Here is a 22,564-nt window from a genome sequence, read left to right on the forward strand (position 1 = left end):
GATTATCCGTCACAAATTCAGAAACTTGTGACGGATTAGCCGTCACAAACTACTATTTTTGTGACGGGCTACACGTGGCACTTGAGATAAAATGTGTGACGGATAATCCGTCATAAATCCGTCCCAGATGAATTCGTGACGGAAATGCCGTCACAAACCCGCTTTTTGCGACCATATACAGTGACGCCAGTTTGTGACGGGTAATCCGTCACAAACCCGCTTTTTGTGATGGGAAATGCTATATAGTGACGGATTCGTCCGTCACTATTCCGTGTTATCCTTGTAGTGTTTAGTCTTTGCATACTCCTTATTCTTGCTTTGTCGTCGTTCTTGCCTCTTCTTCATACTAGTCCATCTAAGGTTGTCATCAACCTTCCAAATGTGCACGGGAGACGGGAATTTCGCCTCATTGTCCTCTTTCCTATAAGTCATACAAAATGCAGTAGGAAAGCAAAGTAGAAAGGATTTGACGGATATAATGGCTATGAAATGTTATAATAGTATGCAAAATAGGTTCCATTAGGGGACTAAATGTACGCAAATAAGAGTCACATCAAACATCCCCAAATCGAACTTTTACTCGTCCCGAGTAAAGAGGTGACTAGAACTAGACCTTTATTTAAACTATCCTAATAATATAGCTGATGTGAGACAATTAGCGGGTGTCACTCCACCCCTTCAACTCACAACAAGACATCCATGAGGAAAGATGTCTCCTTGCAAGGTAAGGTGGGCTTGCCAAAATGGCCATACATCCAAGCATTAAAGCACACAAAACAAGTAATGGATGCATCTACAAAAATGAATAGCCACTTTCCTCATCTAAGTGGCGGAAATTATATACAAGGGACGCAATCTAAGGGTACACATTCCATCATAGATACGGTTTCTTCAAACTACTAAGCCTAGAAGGATACCAATAAATCACCTCCAAGTTGTGTCAAGCTAGGGTACCTTTGTCCTCAATCGTTAAATGCTTTCGTCGAGGGTAGACTCCCTATGGTTTTAGAAACACTGGAGGATCGCAGAATTCCCCTTCTTGCCTAGACAAGAAGAAGGATCGTCCCCTCTCTACCATGCACAAAAGTGGATTCGATGGATAAAGGGATCATTTGTATTTGAGTTTCATATGGGAGTTTGTGTTTGTTGTTGTTTTTCCCCCCAATTTCTTGTGGCATTTGACATTTGAGAACACTTTCTTTTTGCCATTTCTTTTGATGTTTGGCATTTCAATACTTGACAATTTCAACTTTTTGCATTTTCTTTTGAACATCTTCAAAGTCACCCCAATTAGTAACGAGGGTGCCTTTTATTTGATGCATAGGAGTTTTCATTTTTGTTACTCCTCTTTTCTTTTGATGCAATTGCAAACTTTTTCTTTTCTTTTCACTTCAATTCTTGAACTCAAATTTGAACAATTTTTTAGCCCATTCCCTTTTGTTGATAAAATGTGGTAGAACATGGATGATGGTTGCATGGTTTCAAGGGTCACCTTGGAATAAACGGTAGCCAAGGAGTTATCACACCACAAGGTACTCTTGACTAGGCCTTAATTCATGGGTCAAAGGATACTAGCATGACACATCCTAGGGTATTTTACAAGTATTCTAACAAGCAAAGTCTTAAGAAAAAAAGTATCTATAAGGGCCTATATACACTTGTCAAGTTTCCCAAGTAGACGTTTTCACAAAATATTTCCTAAATGCAACTATATGCCATTATGCAACTAACATATATACAACTATAATGCATATGCTTCTATCAACTAAGATGCCATATAATCTAGATGCAACTCCTAACAACACATAGACACACAAACCGCAACAACAAAACACACAACACCATGCTTGACATGTAAGCCCACCTCCTCATATGAGTAATGAAAAGAAATGGAAGGGAAATAGGGATTAGAGCGATCATACCAAGCGGTCTTCACATTCCCTTGACAATGCCTCAAATGAAGTGTCGTATCTATGTGAGAAGAGAACAAAAACACAAGTATATACAATTCTACACTACTAAATTAAAGAAGATGTTTTTGATTTTTGAAATTTTCAGATTTTTATGGGTTTTTTTTATAATGAAATTAAATAACATATTTTTGAGTTTTTTCAAAAATTTTCAATTTTTATGTGTTTTGGAATATAAATTCCCATCCCCCACTTTTTTTTGGACATTGTCCTCAATGTACATGTAGGAGTAGGAATGAAAAAAATATACATGTTTTTGGATTTTTGATTTTATGGAAATAAGTGCAATGATAAGAATGAATCCATGCTCTATCTAAATGCAATCCTATATGACATATATAACAAATGAATGAAATCTAAACTATATTATATGATGCATGATTTCGAGTAAACTATGGTCACCTATGATCAAACCTCCCCAAACCGATTTAAGCACTACTTCTAGTGTAGGAGAAATGAGTTTGGGTCATTAGTGACTATGTATGAATGCAAGAGCTAACTATATGCAACTAACTAATGATTCATGTGAGATATATTACAATGCAAATTATACTATATGAACTAGCTAATGTGAACTATACTATATGACCTATCTAAGGTGAATGATATAATACAAATGCAAGATAATTGATAATGCAATACAATTACAAATGAGAGAAAGGAAGGGAAAAAGAATATCTTACAATTAGAGGTGTTGTGGTAGACACCTCTTGCCATCTCACTCGTCATCATCATCATCATCATCATCATCATCGCGGTATCTACACCCGCTAGAACCTCCTTGGTCATACCCTCCTCCTTGGCCGTAGAACCCTTCACCTTGGCCGCCAAAGTTCCCATCTTGGTTCCCTTGATTAGGGAACAAAAGGTGCGGTTGAGCCCAAGATGGGCGAGGGCCTCTAGGGTCGATATACCCTTGTTGAGCCATTTGGTAGTATTGAGGATAAAGGGCCAAATAGTTGTCAACCCTCCCATCGTGCACTCCAAGATCGACCCGTTGCATAAGCTTCATCAAGTCATTCATGTCCGGAGTATCGGGAACTTGGGGAGCGAACGGTACATGTTGAGTGGGGTAGGGTGGAATGGGTACATATGACGGTGGTGCATTATCCTATACCGGCATCCCACGAGGTTGATGAGGTTGACGAGGTGCTTCCTCTCATTGCGGTGGGTTGGGGTGAATCTCAATATCGAGGAGGTAGCTCGGTGTAGGCGAGTACCGACTTAACCGTGGCTCGGTAGGTGTCACATTCCACCCTGTGAGGACAATAGAAGAGCACCCCTTTGTAAACCACTCCACACTCCCGGTTTGAGTGTAGGTACACCACAGGTGATGGTTGAAGATGGCATCCTCATCAATCAAAGTGCTCCCTTTGAGCTTCTCATAGGCCCCATGAAGGTTAAACCCGGGGCAAAGGTCATTGGCCAACATTGTGACTAGGCCTCCCATCACAAAGGTCTTAATGTTAGAGTTCCCTTGAGCATAATCAAAGAACCTTGTAAGCATCTCAAGGGGCATGTTAAAATTGTAAGGCCTTGTCCCATGAACATTCAAATAAGACTCTAAGAAGGTCAAGTCAAGGAGAGTGCACCTATCTTGTTCAAATCTCCCATTATTAGTGCCGGGTATGAAGCGCTCGGTGATCCGAATCACCGGATGTTGAATTGCAAAGGTATAGCATTGCTTCAAGTGAATGAGGTCCCTCCCGGAGATAGCTCTCCAAATGTGGTTAACATTGAAGTCGGAGGGCTTGTCGGTGTTTTCGCTCGGCACATCAAGACCAAAGACATTTGCAAATTGGTCAAGGGTCAACCTATGGTCTTGATTGAATAGTCGGAACTCCAAACAAATAGTTCTCCGAGTATTTATGACAATGCAATGCGGAGACTTCATAGACAGTCAAGGGTAAGGCTAAGGTAGGTCTCCTCATGGGCATAGAATAGCTTCCTGAGACCCAAACCATCGAAGAACATTTCAGTTTGATACCTTATACCTAGAACCTCTAAAACTTTGGTATCAATGAACTGAGTGGGTTCGTAATGCTTACCTAGCAGATGAACGAATTTTTGGCAGTGTTCATTGCAAGTGAACATTACCTCGAGGAAAAATTCGAGTTGCTACACACACACTATCATCATATTGCGATGACCCCTTGTCTCCCTCGGAGTGGATGAAGAAGTACCCTTACGTTTCGTAAGTGCGGCGTCGGATGATTTCTTGCCTTTTCCCTTTAGGTTCATCATTTTCAATTGAAAAGTTAGGGTTTTGATGGTTGATTTTTGTGATGGGGATTTTTGAGAGAGGATGATGTGAGATTTTGAGTAGATAAGATAAGGGAAATGAGGGATGGTGGGGGTTTTTTATAAAGGAAAAGGGGTGGAAGTCGAGCGGATAAGGGCCGGGCTCGGGCGGATTCCACGAGGTTTCAGCAGAAATTAGGGCAGATCCGAGCGTCCTGTGTTGGAGACGAGCGTCTTCGTGGAATAATCCGAGCGTCTTGCTGAAAGGACGCGCGGATTCTTAGTCAGGGATCCTGGAAGTTTTGAGACTGGCTGGGGACGAGCATATCGTGGGAGAGACGAGCGTCTCTTCTGGGTCAAGCGGATTCGTATTTATCCGAGCGGATTCTTACCCAGCGCAGATTTGTTTCCAAGACTATGATCAAGACGAGCATCTTATAGGAGAGACGAGCGTCTTTCTTCTGGGACGAGCGTCTCCTGAGGAATCCGAGCGGATTGCAGGTCAGTGCCGAATTCTGCTCCTGGCGAGGCTCAGGACGAGCATCTTGCCCTCGGGGCGAGCGTCTCGTGCCGTCTTTCTCAATTTCTAGTTCCTTTCATTCAAAATCTTTCCCTTGCACCCTTTTGTGATTCCTTCTTATTTCTTTCTAAAAATATGCTCAAGAAATGGGTAAGAAACCCTCTCTCACTAGTCTCATGTAAATAAATGTAAGAAAAGAGAAAATATATACAATATTATATAATGCAAAGATTATGGGAAGGAATATTTTACAAATGGTGGTTTGAGATAGGACTCCACCAAACTAGTTCAAAATTGTCGAGATATCTTTGTCCATAGAGCTCAAGGCTCTTAGAAGAAGATCAAAAGCTTGTGAACAAGCCCCAAATAAGCATAAGTATTGTTTGCTCAAATTCAAAATAAAGCTTGGACAAGGAAACTTGTCATTCATTCTCTTTTTCACCTTTCTCTTGGCACTTGATTGGTTGCAATGCTTGAAATTAGTAAGCCCATGATTATTGTCAATGCTAGGGATGAAGTATGGCTCATATTCGTCCGGAGACTTCCATTTGCCATCTTCTCCTTTCATTTCGGTGATGATGATAGCATTTTGATTACTCAATCCTTCCAAAGTAGAAGGGGAGTCTTCACAACATTGATGATCGGGTTCCTAAGAAGTTGAAATTGTGGATGCCAAATTTCCACAAGTGACTTCATTTGCAAGTTTGTTCTTGAGTTTTTCCGCCAAGTATTCTTTATATGATGTTTTGACTTTTTGGAGAAGGTCTTCCATATCATCTCCAACAAGCATAGGTTCCATGGTGGGTGCGAAATGGTCTTCATGGTCAATAGGAAAGAGAAGTTCATCTTCCACATGGAAGCATATCTCAAATTTCTCGAGGATAGGCTCCTCAAGTAAAGTGATCTCACAAGTTTCTTCTTCCTTATTCCAAAAGTCCTTGTAAAACACATAAGCTTCTTTCACGATCTCGTCATCATGGCTATCCTCATAAGAATCATAGATGGGGGCTTCAATTTCCTTCAATAACTCTTTCTCCATAATCTCAATATTCACATCAAAAGACACACCCTCATACTCACAAAGGCTAAGAGTATTTGGCGTACTCAACCTCGTGTCTTCTTCATCGAATACCACACTTTCATACTCACAAGAGCTCAAGAAGATTGGCTCTTCCCACTTGTCATCAAAGGCAACTCCTTCAAACTCGCATTCATGATCTAAGGAATGGTGAGTGGTAGTTATTTGGGCTTCCTTCATTTGGGCAATTTGAATCTCCAACTCCTCACCTTGGGTAACAATGCCTTGAAGAACATTGTCCCTATTTTGGCTCTCCTCTAGCATTTGTTTGAAGAAGTTTTGTTGATCTCCCATCATTTGGAGAATCACATTTTGAATGGGTTCATCTTCTTGTTGTGGGTGGGTGTGAAAGTGGTTGTATTGTGGCAATTGAAATTCATTATGAAGTGGGTATTGGGTGGGTGGTTGTTGTGGATATTGGATGTGGTGATTTTGGTGGGGAAATTTGGGGTAGTAGTTAGGATTTTCATTGTATGAGTTGTAAGGTAGGTTTGTGTTGACTTGCTCCTCAAACTCCTCAAACTCCACATACCCATAGTCATACTCAAAAGATCCACCACATACTCCATGTATCAAGTCTTGGGTCATCATCTCAACGATGATACAACTACAAACATGGAAACTACAATAAAACGGTAAAACGAACCTTGAGGAACAAGTTCCTCAAGGTTAAAACACAAATAAAAATAGACAAACAAGCAAGAGCTTAATCACATAACACCGTCCCCGGCAACGGCGCCATTTTGATGAGAGTGTCGTTGGGGCTCTCAATCAAACACATTTATATTCTCAACAAACAACTAGTTAGTGGTTAAGTCAAGGTCGATCCACGGGACGGTGTGCTTTGGGCTCTAAGTCTATCTATCTGAATTTATGCTAGTGTCACAATTGATTTGGGTTTGTAGTTGGTGAGTCTAAACTAATGTAAGCAATGAAGTAAAGCAAACAATAAATTAAGAGATGTAAACAAATGACTAAAAGTGCTAGGATATCATAGGTTCATAGGGGATTTATGGGAGTTGATCATACAAACATGTTCTCAATTTATAAGCAAGCACTTATTGTTGTGATGGGATCGAGTTAGTGTATATCTTACAATCCCTAGGAAGATTTAGGTCCCGGAGCCGAATCGATTAGATTGTACAGCACCTACAAGTCGACTTAGTCCTTCATATTCAACTATATGCATGGTCTAATGAGACTCGAGTTGGTTTATATCTTACAAGTCTTATTGAAAAGATAAGTGATGGGTAGAAATGCAAGGATTCATAGGCTCGCATTTCATCAAACATAACATGTGCATACGTTGGAATCACAACAAGCAAGCAAATTAATTATGAAAACATATTAGATTAAGCATGAATCAATCCCCATGTTTGTTTCCCCTAATTCCCCATTAATCCTGGCTAAGTAACTACTCACTTATTATCATGGGAAACATGTTATCAATGGTGTCAATCATCACAACAAGTACAAAAATGATAAGAGAGTGAAGAAATAAACAATAAAGAGTAAAGAGTAAAGGAATTATACCAAACTTGAGATGATCCAAATAATAAAGCAAAGAATAAAAGAAGAGAACTTGATTGATGGAGAGTTGTCAATTCTCCAATAATAACCCAATAATCTTCAATTACCCAATAATAACAATACTTGAACAATGATTAAGGAAAGATTAAAGTGGAATGGTTGAGATTAAACTATCATAATCTACTCCTAAGCTAATGGTTGTCTAATTGGCCACCTTTTTTATTATTACAAATGGGTTATATATAGTAGTACATCATTAGGTTAAGTAAGGATAGATTAGTAAATAACAATGCTAGGTTTTAAAATAGGGAAATGCAAGTCTTACGAGGAGATGAGCATATCACGCTAGTGCTGCCATGAGACGGTCGGACCGGGAGGGGAGACGCTCGGATTGCGAGGGAAGGATCCGAGCGTCTTCAGCACGGGACGCTCGGATCATCAGGGGAGGATCCGCTCATTTTGTGCCTAAGTCGCTCGGATTCTTGCACAATGGTATCCTTGCTTCACGGCCTTTAGTCTTTGCATACTCCTTATTCTGGCTGTGTCGTCGTTCTTGCCTCTTCTTCATACTAGTCCATCTAAGGTCATCATCAACCTTCAAAATGTGCACGGGAGACGGGAATTTCGCCTCATTGTCCTTTTTTCTACAAGTCATACAAAATAAACTAGGAAAACAAAGTAGAAAGGATTTGACGGATATAACGGCTATGAAATGTTATAATAGTATGCAAAATAGGTTCAATTAGGGGACTAAATGTATGCAAATAAGAGTCACATCAATCTCCTTGAGAGTGCATTAAGTACAATGTTCTGCTTCTCCTCTTTGTATTTGCTTGAGAATGTAAGGGACTGTAGAAACTCAACCCACTTAGCATGTCTGTGGTTTACATTGTGCTGGCCACTGATATACTTCAAAGCCTCCTGATTTGAGTGCAGCACAAATGGCTTAGGCTTGAGATAGTGACTCTAATGCATAGGAGCCTTGACAAGATCATAAAACTTCTTGTCATAAGTAGAATAGCCTAACTTTTCTCCATTCAATTTTTCACTGAAATAGGCCATAGGTTTTCCTCCCTGAATCAAAACAGCTCCTATGCCCACACCACTAGCATCACATTCAACTTCAAATAGACAGTTGAAATCAGGCAATCTTAGGACATTCGCTTCACACAGATGTTTCTTGATACTCCAGAAGGCCTATTGACCACTCTCAGTCCATTTAAACTTACCCTTCTTCATACATTCAGTAATTAGACCAGCAATAACACTGAAATTCTTGATAAATCATTTGTAGAATGAAGCAAGGCCATGGAAAACCGTTACCTCAGTAATGCTCTGAGGGACTGGCCAAGATTTAACTGTCTCAATCTTGTCTTGGTCTACATAAATCCCTCTTCCAGAGATAATATATCCCAAGAACATCAACTCAATTGTTAGGAATGTACACTTCTCCAATTTGGCAAACAGTTTGCTGTTCCTCAGGATTTTAAACACATAATCAAGATGACTCAAATACTCATCTTTAATCTTGCTGTAAATTAGAATGTCATCAAAGTAAACAACAATAAATGTTCCAAAACAAGGACTTAGCACTTATGTCATAAGTCTCATAAAGGTACTAGGGGCATTGGACAATCCAAATGGCATAGCTAACCATTCATAGAGCCCTTGTTTAGTTATAAAGGCAGTCTTCCACTCATCACCTTCCCTGATTCTCACTTGCTGATAGCCTTATCTAAGTTCAATTTTTGAAAAGATCCTGGCACCATTTAGCTCATCCAACATGTCATCCGGTCTAGGTATGAGGAACCTATGCTTGACTGTGATGTTGTTGATGGCCCTGATATCAATGCACATCCTCCAGGTGCCATCTTTCTTTGGAACCAGTAATGCTGGCACAGCACAGGCACTCAAGGATTCCCCCACAAATCCCTTATCCATCAGCTCTTCAATTTGCCTCTGTAATTCTTTTGTTGCTTCTGCATCACACCTGTATGCAGGTCTGTTAGGGAAACACATTCTGATATTGTTCAATCAAAGGCTTAACCTCTCCAGGAACCCGATGTTCCTCCTTTTCTTCAATTTCTTTTGATAATAAGACAAGAAAATGTTGCTCTTGCTTCCTTTCTTTGATCATTTGTGCCTCAGGCAAAAATAAGACCCCTCTGAGTCCCTCAGTCGCACTAGGACTCCCATAACTTTTCTGATTAGGAGGTAGAGGAGTCAGAGTAATTTTCATGCTACCTTGCTTGAAAGAATAAGTATTGCTTCTTCCCTGGTGAACTGAATTCTTGTCAAACTCCCATGGCCTACCTAACAGTAGGTGACATGCATCCATAGGTACCACACCACATAGGTTCTCATCCTTGTACACACTTCAAATTGAGAATGGAACCAGACATTGCTTATTAACTTTGACCTCAACTCCTTTGTTTAACCACCTGAGCTTGTAAGGGTGTGGGTGCTCTTGTGTGCTGAGATTCAGTTTCTCAACTAGGGTGACGGATGCCACATTAGTGCAACTCCCCCATCAATGATTAATTTGGAAACCGTCCCTCGAATGGTACATGTGCTTGTGGACATGGGCCATAGGCCGGTCTGTAGATTCGGGCCACCTACCGATCTGCAGTCACGGGCCACCTGCACACCAAGCCAATCTGTGGACATGCAGTGGTCTTTTGAAAGCCACGCTTGGTGACGTAAAAATTCTTTCGACCGGGTCGCTTTAGATCGGTCGGTTTCGTCTCGGTAAAGGTCTCAAAACTATATAGAGATGTTCGGAGTCGCCACCAAGCATTTGTGGGATGCTTGGAATCCGTTCGAAATTCACTTTATTCCTCGGTCAAACGAAGCACAAAGCAGTGTTTGACATAGGTACTAAAGATAAGGACTCATCTCCCTTTTAGCATTCTATGCCTAAAATGACTCTCGTATGCCGTGGATAAGGCCATCCACTATCCAAAGGTTCCGCGTAAGGGGTGAGGGTACGTATTGGGAAGCCCTTTAATCGGACACCCAATCCCGCCCGCGTTAGCGGCCTCTACTGATCGATCGTGGCTGTTTAAGTGCAAAAGTTGATAAAACGGTTGAAATGCATGAATGCGCATCCAAAAGTTTAACCTAACATGTGAATATTTCCTAAGTCGTTTGTTTATGCATGTACCAAGAAATTGATGTCAAAGTTGGATTTAGATTGATTTGCATGTGAAAACGTGATCCATTATTTGAAAAAGGGTGTCAAATGACAAAGTATAAAAAACGTAAACTTGTCAATCTGATCCGTCACATATTCGGGTTAACCGTAATCGGGATCGTCCTAGACAAGTACCAAAAAGGGACAGAACATTGCCAGGCAGCCCCATTGGGGTGCGATCCTATTGGCGAGGGAAGGGGCTCTGCCCAGGTTTTAAAATGTGGAAATAGGCAGGCTCTTGGGGCGCAGGCCATGGGGGGAGCCAAGAGGTGTCTCCTGGTTATTAAAAAGGTTGTTTACAACCGTATTTTGTAATGAATGATTTGCAAGTATGATTTGCATGACTCGGAATAATTACTATTATATTAGTAATATTCATTGTTTGGTAATTAGTCGATATTTATCACCGTACTCGGATTAAAGCGACATGGTATATAGAACGAAGGGTGATTATGAATCATGACTAATATGTTTGCAAATGTAAATAAATGAGAAAAATGGTAAATAAAAGAAAAGGGTGTTAAAATACCCATTAAAATGTAATTAACCATAATATCATCGAGTCACAGACTAAACCGTCATGGTATAAGGAACCAAGGATGATTTTTGTAATGGTCAAAATATTTCTCATAAAAATGAATTAAAATGGTAGAAACCGTAAAAGTAAAGAAGCAAAAATAAAAGAAAGTGTTGAAGGAAAGACGAACTCAAACACGTTTGAGTCTGACCTGGACACCCCATTGAGGCGCGAGCCTCTTTGCATAGCAAGGGGCTTCTGTCTTAGGCTAAAACTCGGTTTTCGCTCGTCTAACCTATGTTTGAATCGTGTTATGCACCATTCATGCTTATAAAGTTATGAAAACAGTAAAGACTATGAAATAAATGAGATATTTACACCCTCAAACTTACGTGTATTGATATGCGAAGTAGATGAGTTTAGAGACGGTTTTTTCGTTGTGACTAATCGCGATCAAAGAAGTTTAAAAAGGTGCCTTAAAAAAGGATTTGGTTTTGAAAATATGTTGAAAATATGTTAATTAAAACATGTTGATTAATGTTGAGTTGGTCGAATGGATCGGTCGAATGCACGGCGACAGTACCAAACAAAATGTGTGAGGCTTGTGTTTACAATCGGTAGGTCGTAAACACGTGTCGATTTTGTGACTTAGGAAGTCGGGTCTAGAATTTTAAGGGAGAAGGAGGGGGCGGACTCTCGCGTGAGTATTATGGGGTTTGATGGTGGGTATTTATAGAGAAATGGGGGGAGGTAGGTCGGTTGTGCTTGGTTAGAGGCTAAGCAGACACCCTAAAGAGGCGCGAGCTACCTTGAGATACAAGTGGGTGTATTGTCCTTTTCACAAATTTGGATTTTCCATTTGTTCTAACCAATGTTTTATTGGTTGTGATTTGTGGTCTTTGATGGTTGGTTAGCCGTGTAAGCTTCCTCTTGGGTGATATTTGGGGTATGTATTTTGTGTCCTTGACTCGGGTTTGACCCGTGTGAGTTGGGATTTGAATTTCGAGTCGGTTTTTGGCTCGGTGTCGGTTTTGACTCTAATTAGGGTCATTTTAATGCAAATGGCATGATAAAAACATTCATGCCATTATTTTTGACATTCGAGATTTGGGTTGACTCGGGTTGACTCAGGTTGACTCGAGTTGCGGGTTTCTGAGTCGGTTTTGGGTCCGAAGACGGTTTTAACTCTAAATAGTGTTATTTTAATGCAAATGAAGTTAGAAAAATTTTGAGATCATTTTTTATATCCGAGTAGTGCATTAAACAGTCTCATGTATAGCCAATCCACGCACGCATATCAAAAACACGTTACAGTCCGATCATCATCGGGTGGTTTTTTGAAGGTGCAGATACTGGGTATCTACAGAGCCCCCACTTTGACTGAGGCTTGGACAGGGCGAAAGTCAAAGTATATCCTCCAGGTCAATCGAAGATTACAACCTGAAGACCATTGCGACGTCGAGGCAACTCAAAAGGGTTTGAGCCAAGGACCTGCCGTCGGGAAGGGCGACGTCAAGGCGACTCGAGGATTCGAGTCAAGGACCTGCCGTCGAGAACAGTTTAGAGTTTGTCGACATCCGGTTCGGGTCGTTTAAAGTCCATTAGACTACGTATAAAGGCTCGCCAGCCATAAGAAGGAGTCATACCTGAGGCATCTTCGGGATACGTCCTTGAATCTTTTGCGCGCAAAGGCTCGACAGCCGGTGTTGAAGGCGGTGCGTTTTGAGGCTCGCCAGCCATAGGAAGGAGTCATACCTGAGGCATCGTCGGGATATGTCCTTGAGTCGTATCTTGTGTGCGTGCAAAGGCTCGCCAGCTGTGATAAGGAGTCGTACCCGAGGCATCTTTGGGATACGTCCTTGAGTTGTACCTTGTTTGCGGACAAAGGCTCGCCAGCTTGTGAAAAGGAGTCGTACTCGAGGCATCTTCGGGATACGTCCTTGAGTTGTACCTTGTTTGCGGACAAAGGCTTGCCAGCTTGTGAAAAGGAGTCATACCCGAGGCATCTTCGGGATACGTCCTGAGTTGTGTCTTGTTTGCGGACAAAGGCTCCCCAGCCATATGCGTTGTAAGGCTCTCCAGCCATCTATGGTCGAATGATCGACTGTGGAAAATAGCATGTGTGACATCCGTAAAAAAAATCGGCACTCACTGGGGAGTTAGAAACTTCTCAGGACTCGTCGGGGATATGAGTTGCCGCTCGTTGGGAGGTAGCGTATGCAACGAAATTGTTGCGGTTGAAGCCCTTGGACTTGACGGGTCGCCGTTTGTTGGGATGAACCCAGTACTCAGTTGGAGCGAGTTTGTCTTCTTATGATTACCTGCATGGTTAGTGACCACACAAATCCGCAGTCGCATAGACAAGCACGTTGAATGCAAGCATATAAGCACGTAAGCGCATAAGCATGTGAGAAGTTAGCATATAAGAAACTAGCACGTAAGCATATAAGCACGTAAGCACATAATCATGTGAGCAGTTAGCATATAAGCAACTAGCATAGAATATCTCACGCGAAGGGAGATAGAAGTTTTGAAAGTTGTGAAGCTTGAAAGCTGTTAAGAGTTTGAATTTGTTCCTCGCAGATCCGTGATTTGATAGATTGGAGACACGTCCGCTCAGCTGGGGAATATGAATTGATTATATTCTCCGGATATCCTCGCCACCATTTGCTCTTTTGAGATTCTTCCCTGAGGCATGATGATTCGGAGAGCGGAACCAAGACCTTGTCATCGTCTGAACTGAGCACTAGACTATGGGCTGTTTTATTTTGGACTGTAGTTGAGACTCAAGAGATGTTTGAGGATAAAGGATGGTTGGCATCTTGAAAGAGAAGCCCCCAAAGTGAGAAGGCGGGAATTTGACAAAACAATGAATGGGCGACGTCTTAAGGAAGAAGCCCCCAGTAAAGAGGTATAAGATTAACTTTTTGCAGCTGGGTGGGCTGCTTTTGAGGATTGATGCTAATGGTTGAGATTGAAATGAGTGTGCGGTTGTGTCCTTGTTGGAGGACTGCCTATGTATTCGCGTGTTTGCGAAATCAAACCAGGGCGTAGTTATGAGCTGGTTATTTGAGGATTGGAAATTGGAATTTTTTTGAAAGGAGTTTGTGGTTGTGCCCTTGTAATAGGACTGCCTACGTATTCGCGTGTTTGCGAAATCAAACCAGATCGTAGTTCTGAATGTGTGTGCAATGGATTGCAAATTGAGGGGTTTGAAAATTGAATGTGTGTGGGGGGTGTGGTTGTGTCCTCGTAATAGGACTGCCTACGTATTCGCGTGTTTGGGAAATCAAACCAGATCGTAGTTCTGCATGTGTGTGCCTAAGCGAGTTGTTAGGACCTTAAGTGATTTTGAGGGGTATGGTTGTGTCCTTGAAGGATTGCCTACGTATTCACGTAAAGTGAAATCAAACCAGATCGTAGTTCAGAATGTGTGCCTAAGCGAGTTGTTAGGACCTTAAAGTGTGAGGGTCACGACGGTAAATTCCATTTGGTGACTCGCCTGAATGTGTGCCTAAGCGAGTTGTTAGGACCTTAAAGTGTGAGGGTCACGACGGTAAATTCCGTTTGGTGACTCGAGAAATTGATTTGAGATAATTCCTCCTTGATCATGAATCGAAGAGGTGTAATTGGTGAAAATGTTCCTTATCATGTGAGCACACTAAAAAGTGGACCCGAAGGGTAGACTAGGTATGTCCCGTTCTCGGTAGCAAAGCATTCGAGGACTCCGTATCTGGGTCAGGGAGAAAATTGCTTCGACATTATGGAATGTGGAGCTTGGTAATAAAAGGTTCGTTTGACAGATAAAAATCTGGAGTTGAGGGTCACGACGGTAAATTCCGTTTGGTGACTCGAAAGTTGATTGGAGAGAATTTCCTCTTGATCATGAATCGAAGAGGCATAGTTTGTGAAAATGTTTCTTGTTGTGTGAGCACACTAAAAAGTGGACTCTAAGAAGAAATGTGTATGTCCCGTTCCGGGGAGAAATGTCTTTTGTGAAGACTCCGTGTATGAGTCGGGGTGGAAATGGCTTCGGCATTTTGGCATATGAAGCTTGGTAATAAGAGGTTTGTTTGACAGATAAAAATCTGGAGTTGGTATTTTGTGGTGTTTAGGCCGGTGGGTTACGGCTTGTAATGTGGTGCGGAATGGGGTCTCCGGCTTGATGTGGCCTGATCACGAAATGGCTGGTAAATAATGTGGGATCAGATTCCCATGTTTGGACCTTAAAGGTTAAGGTGTGATATTACGGGCTAGAGGGGAATCCTCAGAAGCCTAGATAGTTCTCCCTATAACAGTCTCTAGAAGGACTTAGGGGTGAAGCAGTGTTAGTTATGATCTCGAGGGAAATCCCCAGGATCCTAGATAGGTCTCCCTGTAGTAGTCTCTAGAAGGACTTAGGGGTGAAGCAGTTTTGGTTATGATCTTGAGGGGAATCCCCAGGATCCTTGATAGGTCTCCCTGTAGTAGTCTCTGGAAGGACTTAGGGGTGAAGCAGTGTTGGGTTTGTTATTAGCTGACGAGTCTTGAGCTCTTGTTTTAGCTCTTTGACATTGGGTTTTGGTATTTTTGTGTTTTGTACTTGTTGGTCCCGGAGTTTGGAGGGAAGAAACGTTGGTCATGGGCTTTGGACTTGTTGGTCCTGGTCTTGGTGTTTTGGACTCATGGGTCCTGGGCTTCGGACTTGTTGGTACTGGACTTTGTGTTTTGGACTCATGGGTCCGTAATTTTGTGTGTTGGACTCGTGGGTCCTGGGCTTTGGACTTGTTGGTCCTAGACTTGGTGTTTTGGACTCATGGGTCCTGGGCTTTGGACTTGTTGGTCCTGGATTTAATGTTTTGGACTTATGGGTCCTGAGCTTTGGACTTGTTGGTCCTGGACTTTGTATTTTGGTGTTGGTCTCGTTTGTCCGAAGTTTGAAAAGTGACGGTTTGTAATTTCGTCGTTTTAAATTGTGGGAAAATAACGAATTTGAATATCGCTATTTCATTTTTGTTTGAAAAGGGACGGTTTTTTTAATTCCGTCGTTTGGAATTTGTGAGAATAGCGAATTTGAATTTCACTATTTTGTATTTGTGATTTGAAAATGACGGTTTTTTATTCCGTCGTTTGGAATTAGTGAAAATAGCGAATTTGAATTTCACTATTTTGTTTTTGTTTTGGCTTTAGCCTTGGCTTTTGTTTGGCTTTGGTTTTTGCTTTAGCTTTGACTTTGGCTTTGGCCTTGAATGGCTATTGGCTTGGGCCTTTGATTTTGGCCTTGGTTGAGTAGCTTTGATTTGGCTATGGGTTTTGCTTTGGTTTTCGCCTTTGGCTTCGGGCGAATGGCTTTTGGCCTTTTGGTTTTGGGTGAATGGCTATTAGCTTGGGCCTTTGATTTTGGCCTTTCGCTTTGGTTTTCGCCTATGTTTTGGCATAGATCTATTGGTTCTTTGCCGTCCGTCGTTCGAGGAAGGTAAAGGTGTAGACGGGGATGTACCCGTTGGTGAGAGGTTAATACTTGGTGATGGGATGTTTTTGTGGGTAATGCGCTTGCCTTCCGTCATTGATTATGAACAAGGAGATGTTCTTGTTTGTTATCGGGGTTCGTCATAGGATCCCTTTGATAGAAGCTCATTCTATATTGGGTGGTAATGAAAGGTTTCTATTGCCAGACATGGAATAGGTAAATAAATGGACACGGAGTTTCGAGTCCTCTGCTTACTCGGTACGGAACGTCACTCGAGTGTATTCACATTGAATTGGAACATGTTGTTTCTTTTAAATCAATTCTCAAATCAATTCTCGTTGTCAACGGGAAATGGTAAGAGGGAGAATATATGATAGTTGAAAATCATGCTTTTATTTAGATGAATAAGATGTTAGCACAGACTCGATGAATGCGTGTGACTCATGGGAATAGCCCCCAGTTTGTCACTTAGGAATAAAAGGACAGACGCTAGGATAGATATGAGAAAGCCTAAGACTCAGATTCGGACTCAGACTCAATCGTAGATACGAACTCCTAATCATCATTTTCCTCCTCGAAGGTCTCCTCCGCAGCATCCAGCGGCTTGAATGTCTGGTTTTGAGTATTGACCCACTTGAGCACTTCACTCTCGTTGTTGGGGATGATATGAGGACAAAAGTCAATGAGGCTCTCATCTCCTTGCAAAAAGAGATGTTCATGAGGGCTGTTTTCATCAATTGGTTGGCCTAGGGATGAAGCTACCAGTTCATGGTTGTCGATCATATTTTGAATAACATGTTTCAGTTTGAAGCATGTTTCAGTGTCATGACCTTTTCCTTGATGATATTGGCAATAGGCACTGCCATCCCAGAAACGGGTTTTCTTGCATTCAACCGGGTCCGGAGTGGGCCCGATTGGTTGTAGCTTCCCTTCAGTCACAAGTTTTTGAAGACCTGCGGGATAGGTTGTGTTGAGGTTGGTGAATGTCCTTTGAGAACGTTCAACCTTGCTGTTTAACTTGAGACATCCAGAAGGATTGTCTTGACTGAGAGGTGCAATTATGATTTTGCCAGCTTCAATCATATCTTGAATGGCATGCTTGAGTTTGAAACAGGTTTCGGTGTCATGGCCCTTGCCTTGATGGTATTGGCAATAGGCATTACCATCCCAGGATCAGGCTCTTTTGTGTTTGGGTTTGTCCGGAGTCGGACCAATGGGTTGGAGCATTCCTTCTGAAGCAAGTATCCTCAGAGTAGGGCCATATGTTATTCCCAGATCTGTGAAAACCCTTTGATGTTTTCCCATGGTTCTAACATTGGTGTTTTTTGGGATGTTTTTGTGAGTGTTGTTTTTGTTTTTGTCAATCCTGGGCGGAAGCAGGATTTGGTCGTTGTCAATGGGAAGTTTTCGGGATGTTGTTTTGTATTTTGAAAGGGATTTTGGTGAGGCCATTTCGTGTTCTTTGTTGGTGGGTTCATGGGTGTACGAACCATTCGATAACTCCTCATTTTCAACAGCTGTTGGTTGGTGAATGGAGGGTTTGTCTTCTCCTTGATGGCCAGGTTAATTTTCGGTACTACCAAACCTCTTCTCCAAATTAGCTACTCGAGTGTTTAAGTTATCGATAGCAACTTGCAGCTTTGAGAATATGTTGTTGATAGAGACAGAGAGCATCATTATTGCGCTTTGTATGCCATCTTCGTTAATTGCATGGATTTACTCATCGTCAGGAGAGATGAGGTGAGAGCAGTCTAGGAAAGATTCCTGACTGTGTCCAGTAGGGTTTTTTGGAGGGTTGCTTTTATTGTTTGTTGAGGGAGGTAATGGTAACTCGCCCTTTTCGATCATATCAAGGATGACACCTTTTAGAGGGAGACACATTTCAGTGTCATGTCCGCGACCTTGGTGATATTGACAAAACAGTTTTCCGTCCCATCTACGTCCTCGCTTGTTTGGTAGAGGGTCTGGAGTTGGAATAATCGGTTGGAGTTTTCCTTTGGAGATTAGCCTTTCCAAGGCTGTGGCATTAGGCATACCCAAATCAGGGAAGGACCTATGAGGTCGTCTGGTTTTGGTTTTGTCGATGGTAAGTAGCCGACTTTCAAGGAACTTAACCCTTTGCTCAATATCAGAAGAGGGAAAATTCTAGTTTATCAGTTTGTCCTCAACTTGGGAGAGACGAGTGCTCAAGATTTCCACGGTAGCTATGAGTCGAAGGACCATGTTGCTGATTTCGGCGGAAGTCATGGAAGACGCAGATTGATCGGCTTCTTCAGTTTCTGGTTGGCGATTGATGGCACCCAAGGGATTCCTATTTGACATAACGATAGGCGTTATAACTTGTCTTGGCAAGGGATTGCACAAATAAAGGCAAGTACGACAAACATGTACAAAAGGCAGTTTTGTTGTAGAGACGCGACAGTGTGACTAGGTTATGAGTTCATTAAAGATCGTGAATGACTTTTTGTGTTTGAACTCGTGGTGCATGACTTTGAACTTAGACTCGAGTATCGACTTTGGCATAGTGATGCCTAGACAGACGACTTCTGACTTAGTTTGGAGTTTTGTTGCTGGCGTGGAGCCGTTGGACAAGACATGTACATAAACTTAACCTTTGACCCGTAATGTATGGGAAAGACGGGTTTAATACCCGAGAGGTTTTGACTCTGTTAATGCCATTGCAGATGTCTCGACAATTAGGCGACACGACCTGGACCAGAAGATAGGTACTAACTTCGGCAGAGATTCGACGTTATCTAGATGACCTGACTTAAAATCGACTGGACTCTAATTGACTCGAGGCCGAATCAGAAAGGTGGACTGAAATTTTCGAAAATAGAAATTTTCAAAAAGATTCATTTGTCGCTTTATGGACGGTTTCCGAAGAGTAGGGATCTCCGAAAGTCGATCAGTTGAAAGGGTTGTCTTAGGTTTGTTTTCAAAAGACGGTTTAGGTTGAAATTGTGGCGGCTCTGAAAACAATGTGTTGTTTCCGAAGACGGTTTTTTAATTCCGAATCACGGATTTAAAAATTCATAGTTGAAGAATTTAGAATTGTCATCACAATGGCCATGAAAACGGTTAAATTTGTTTTCAAAGATTTGAAATTGGGTTGAAAATTTGAAAACGGTTAAATTTGTTTTCAAATGGTTTGATTTTGAATTGAAACTTGAAAACAGTTAAATTCGTTTTCAAAGATTTGATTTTGAATTGAAATTTGAAAACGGTTAAATTTGTTTTCAAATGATTTGATATTGAAAATAATGAGGATCAATTCGTCATTACGACGGGTTAGAAAACCGTTTTAAGCTTTGAAAGGAGGTGTGCAAATCGAAAATTGTGAGAATAGAAATTGTCGTTATGACGGCTTAGAAAAGCCAAAATTGATTTCGAAAACGAGATTTGAAATTTTTAAACTTGCATGGGTTAAAATCGTCGTTACGACGGTTTGAAAAACGTTTTTGTTTGAAAATTGATTTCGAACTTTGAAAGTTGGAGGGTAGAATTTGTCATTACGACGGCATAAAAGGGCGCTTTGAGAATGCAACGGTCGGCGAAGGCCCGAGTTTTGAAACGGCCATTATGACGACGTAAAAGGGTATTTTGAAATGGCATGTGAAAACCAAGGTTTGAAATCGTCATTACAACATAATGAAAAGTTGCATTTGAAATTGGTATAAAAACCGGGTTTTGAAATGGCCATTATAACGGCATAAAAAGTTGTGCAACGGTCGGCAAAAGACCACGGTTATGAAAAACCGAGTTCAAAAATCGTCATTACGACGGCCTAAAAAGGTGCTTTTGAAACGGTTCTGAAAACCGGATTTGAAAATCGTCATTACGGCGGCCTAGAAAGGCGTGTTGAAATGGTCGTAGAAAACCGGATTTGAAAATCGTCATTTCGACGGCCTAGAAAGGCGTGTTGTTTGAAATGGTTGTAGAAAACCGGATTTGAAAATCATCATTACGACGGCCTAGAAAGGCGTGCAACGGTCAGCGAAAGACCGAGGTTTGAAATGGCCATTATAACGGCGCGAAATGTGTTTTATAACGGTTGTAGAAAAACCGGTTTTGAAAGTCGTCATTACGACGGCCTAAAAAGGTTTGCAACGGTCGGCGAAATACCGAGGTTTGAAATGGCCATTATAACGGCGCAAAAAGGTGTTTTAAAAGTTTGAAAATGACACGGAAGGACTTATGATCACATAACACATAAGCACTCGCAGTTTCATTATATTATGCATAATGCTGACACGGGTTTTGACTTAAAAGGGTGGGTTACACACCAAGCGATCAAACCCCGATTTGCGAGAGGGATTCCAATCCAAACAAAATGTGTAAGGAGGGTGCCCTAGCCTCGTGCTCGATGGTAATGAAAGCTCTTTGACGAAACAGAAATGTGTAACGTCAACGGTATGCTTGACTCAATCGGGATTCAAAACGCGGGGATGAGAAAACTCACGCCGACGGGACAAGACAATTGGTCGATAAAGGTTAGGTTGTGGGCCCGGACAAGGAACCCGACTTATGACCGTAATATCAATTAATACACTTTAACCAAGACCTCGTTCGAGTCTCACCATCTAGGGATCACAAAGACACATATGATCTATCCCCAGCGGAGTGGCCAATCTGTGGACATGGGCCACAGGCCGGTCTGTGGATTTGGGCCACCTACCGATCTGTGGTCACGGGCCACCTGCACACCAAGCTAATCTGTGGGCATGCAGCGGTCTTTTAAAAGCCACGCTCGGTGACGTAAAAATGCTTTCGACCGGATCGCTTTAGATCGGTCGGTTTCGTCTCGGTAAAGGTCTCGAAACGATATAGAGATGTTCAGAGTCGCCACCAAGCATTTGTGGGATGCTTGGAACCCGTTCGAAATCCACTTTATACCTCGGTCAAACGAAGCACAAAGCAGTGTTTGACATAGGTACTAAAGATAAGGACTCGTCTCCCTTTTAGCATTCTATGCCTAAAATGACTCTCGTACGCCCTGGATAAGGCCATCCACTATCCAAAGGTTCTGAGTAAGGGGTGAGGGTACGTATTGGGAAGCCCTTTAATCGGACACCCAATCCCGCCCGCGTTAGCGGCCTCTACTGATCGATCGTGGCTGTTTAAGTGCAAAAGTTGATAAAACGGTTGAAATGCATGAATGTGCATCCAAAAGTTTAACATAACATGTGAATATTTCCTAAGTCGGTTGTTTATGCATGTACCAAGAAATTGATGTCAAAGTTGGATTTAGATTGATTTGCATGTGAAAACGGAAATTAAACCTCCATTTACCAAATTCGGCTTATGATGATTAACACGATCCATTATTTGAAAAAGGGTCTCAAATGACAAAGTATAAAAAACGTCAACTTGTCAATCTGATCCGTAACGTATTCGGGTTTACCGTAATCGGGATCGTCCTAGACAAGTACCAAAAAGGGACAGAACAGTGCCAGGCAGCCCCATTGGGGCGCGAGCCTATTGGCGAGGGAAGGGGCTCTGCCCAGGTTTTAAAATGTGGACATAGGCAGGCTCTTGGGGCGAGCCAAGAGGTGTCTCCTGGTTGTTAAGAAGGTTGTTTACAACCGTATTTTGTAATGAATGATTTGCAAGTATGATTTGCATGACTCGGAATAATTACTATTATGTTAGTAATATTCATTGTCGGATTTGCAAGTTTGAAAAGTATAATTTACAAATAAAAATGTAAAATGTTTGATATGAACTAAATATGTTAAGTACATTTATTTGTAATTAGTGGATATTTATCACCGTACTCGGATTAAACCGACATGGTATAAAGAACGAAGGGTGATTATGAATCATGACTAATATGTTTGCAAATGTAAATAAATGAGAAAAATGGTAAATAAAAGAAAAGGGTGTTAAAATACCCATTAAAATGTAATTAACCATAATATCATCGAGTCACGGACTAAACCGTCATGGTATAAGGAATCAAGGATGATTTTTGTAATGGTCAAAATATTTGTCATAAAAATGAATTAAAATGGTAAAAACCGTAAAAGTAAAGAAGTAAAAATAAAATAAAGTGTTGAAGGAAAG

Source organism: Silene latifolia, chromosome 11, assembly GCF_048544455.1.
Source record: "Silene latifolia isolate original U9 population chromosome 11, ASM4854445v1, whole genome shotgun sequence".
Taxonomy (NCBI): Eukaryota; Viridiplantae; Streptophyta; class Magnoliopsida; order Caryophyllales; family Caryophyllaceae; genus Silene; species Silene latifolia.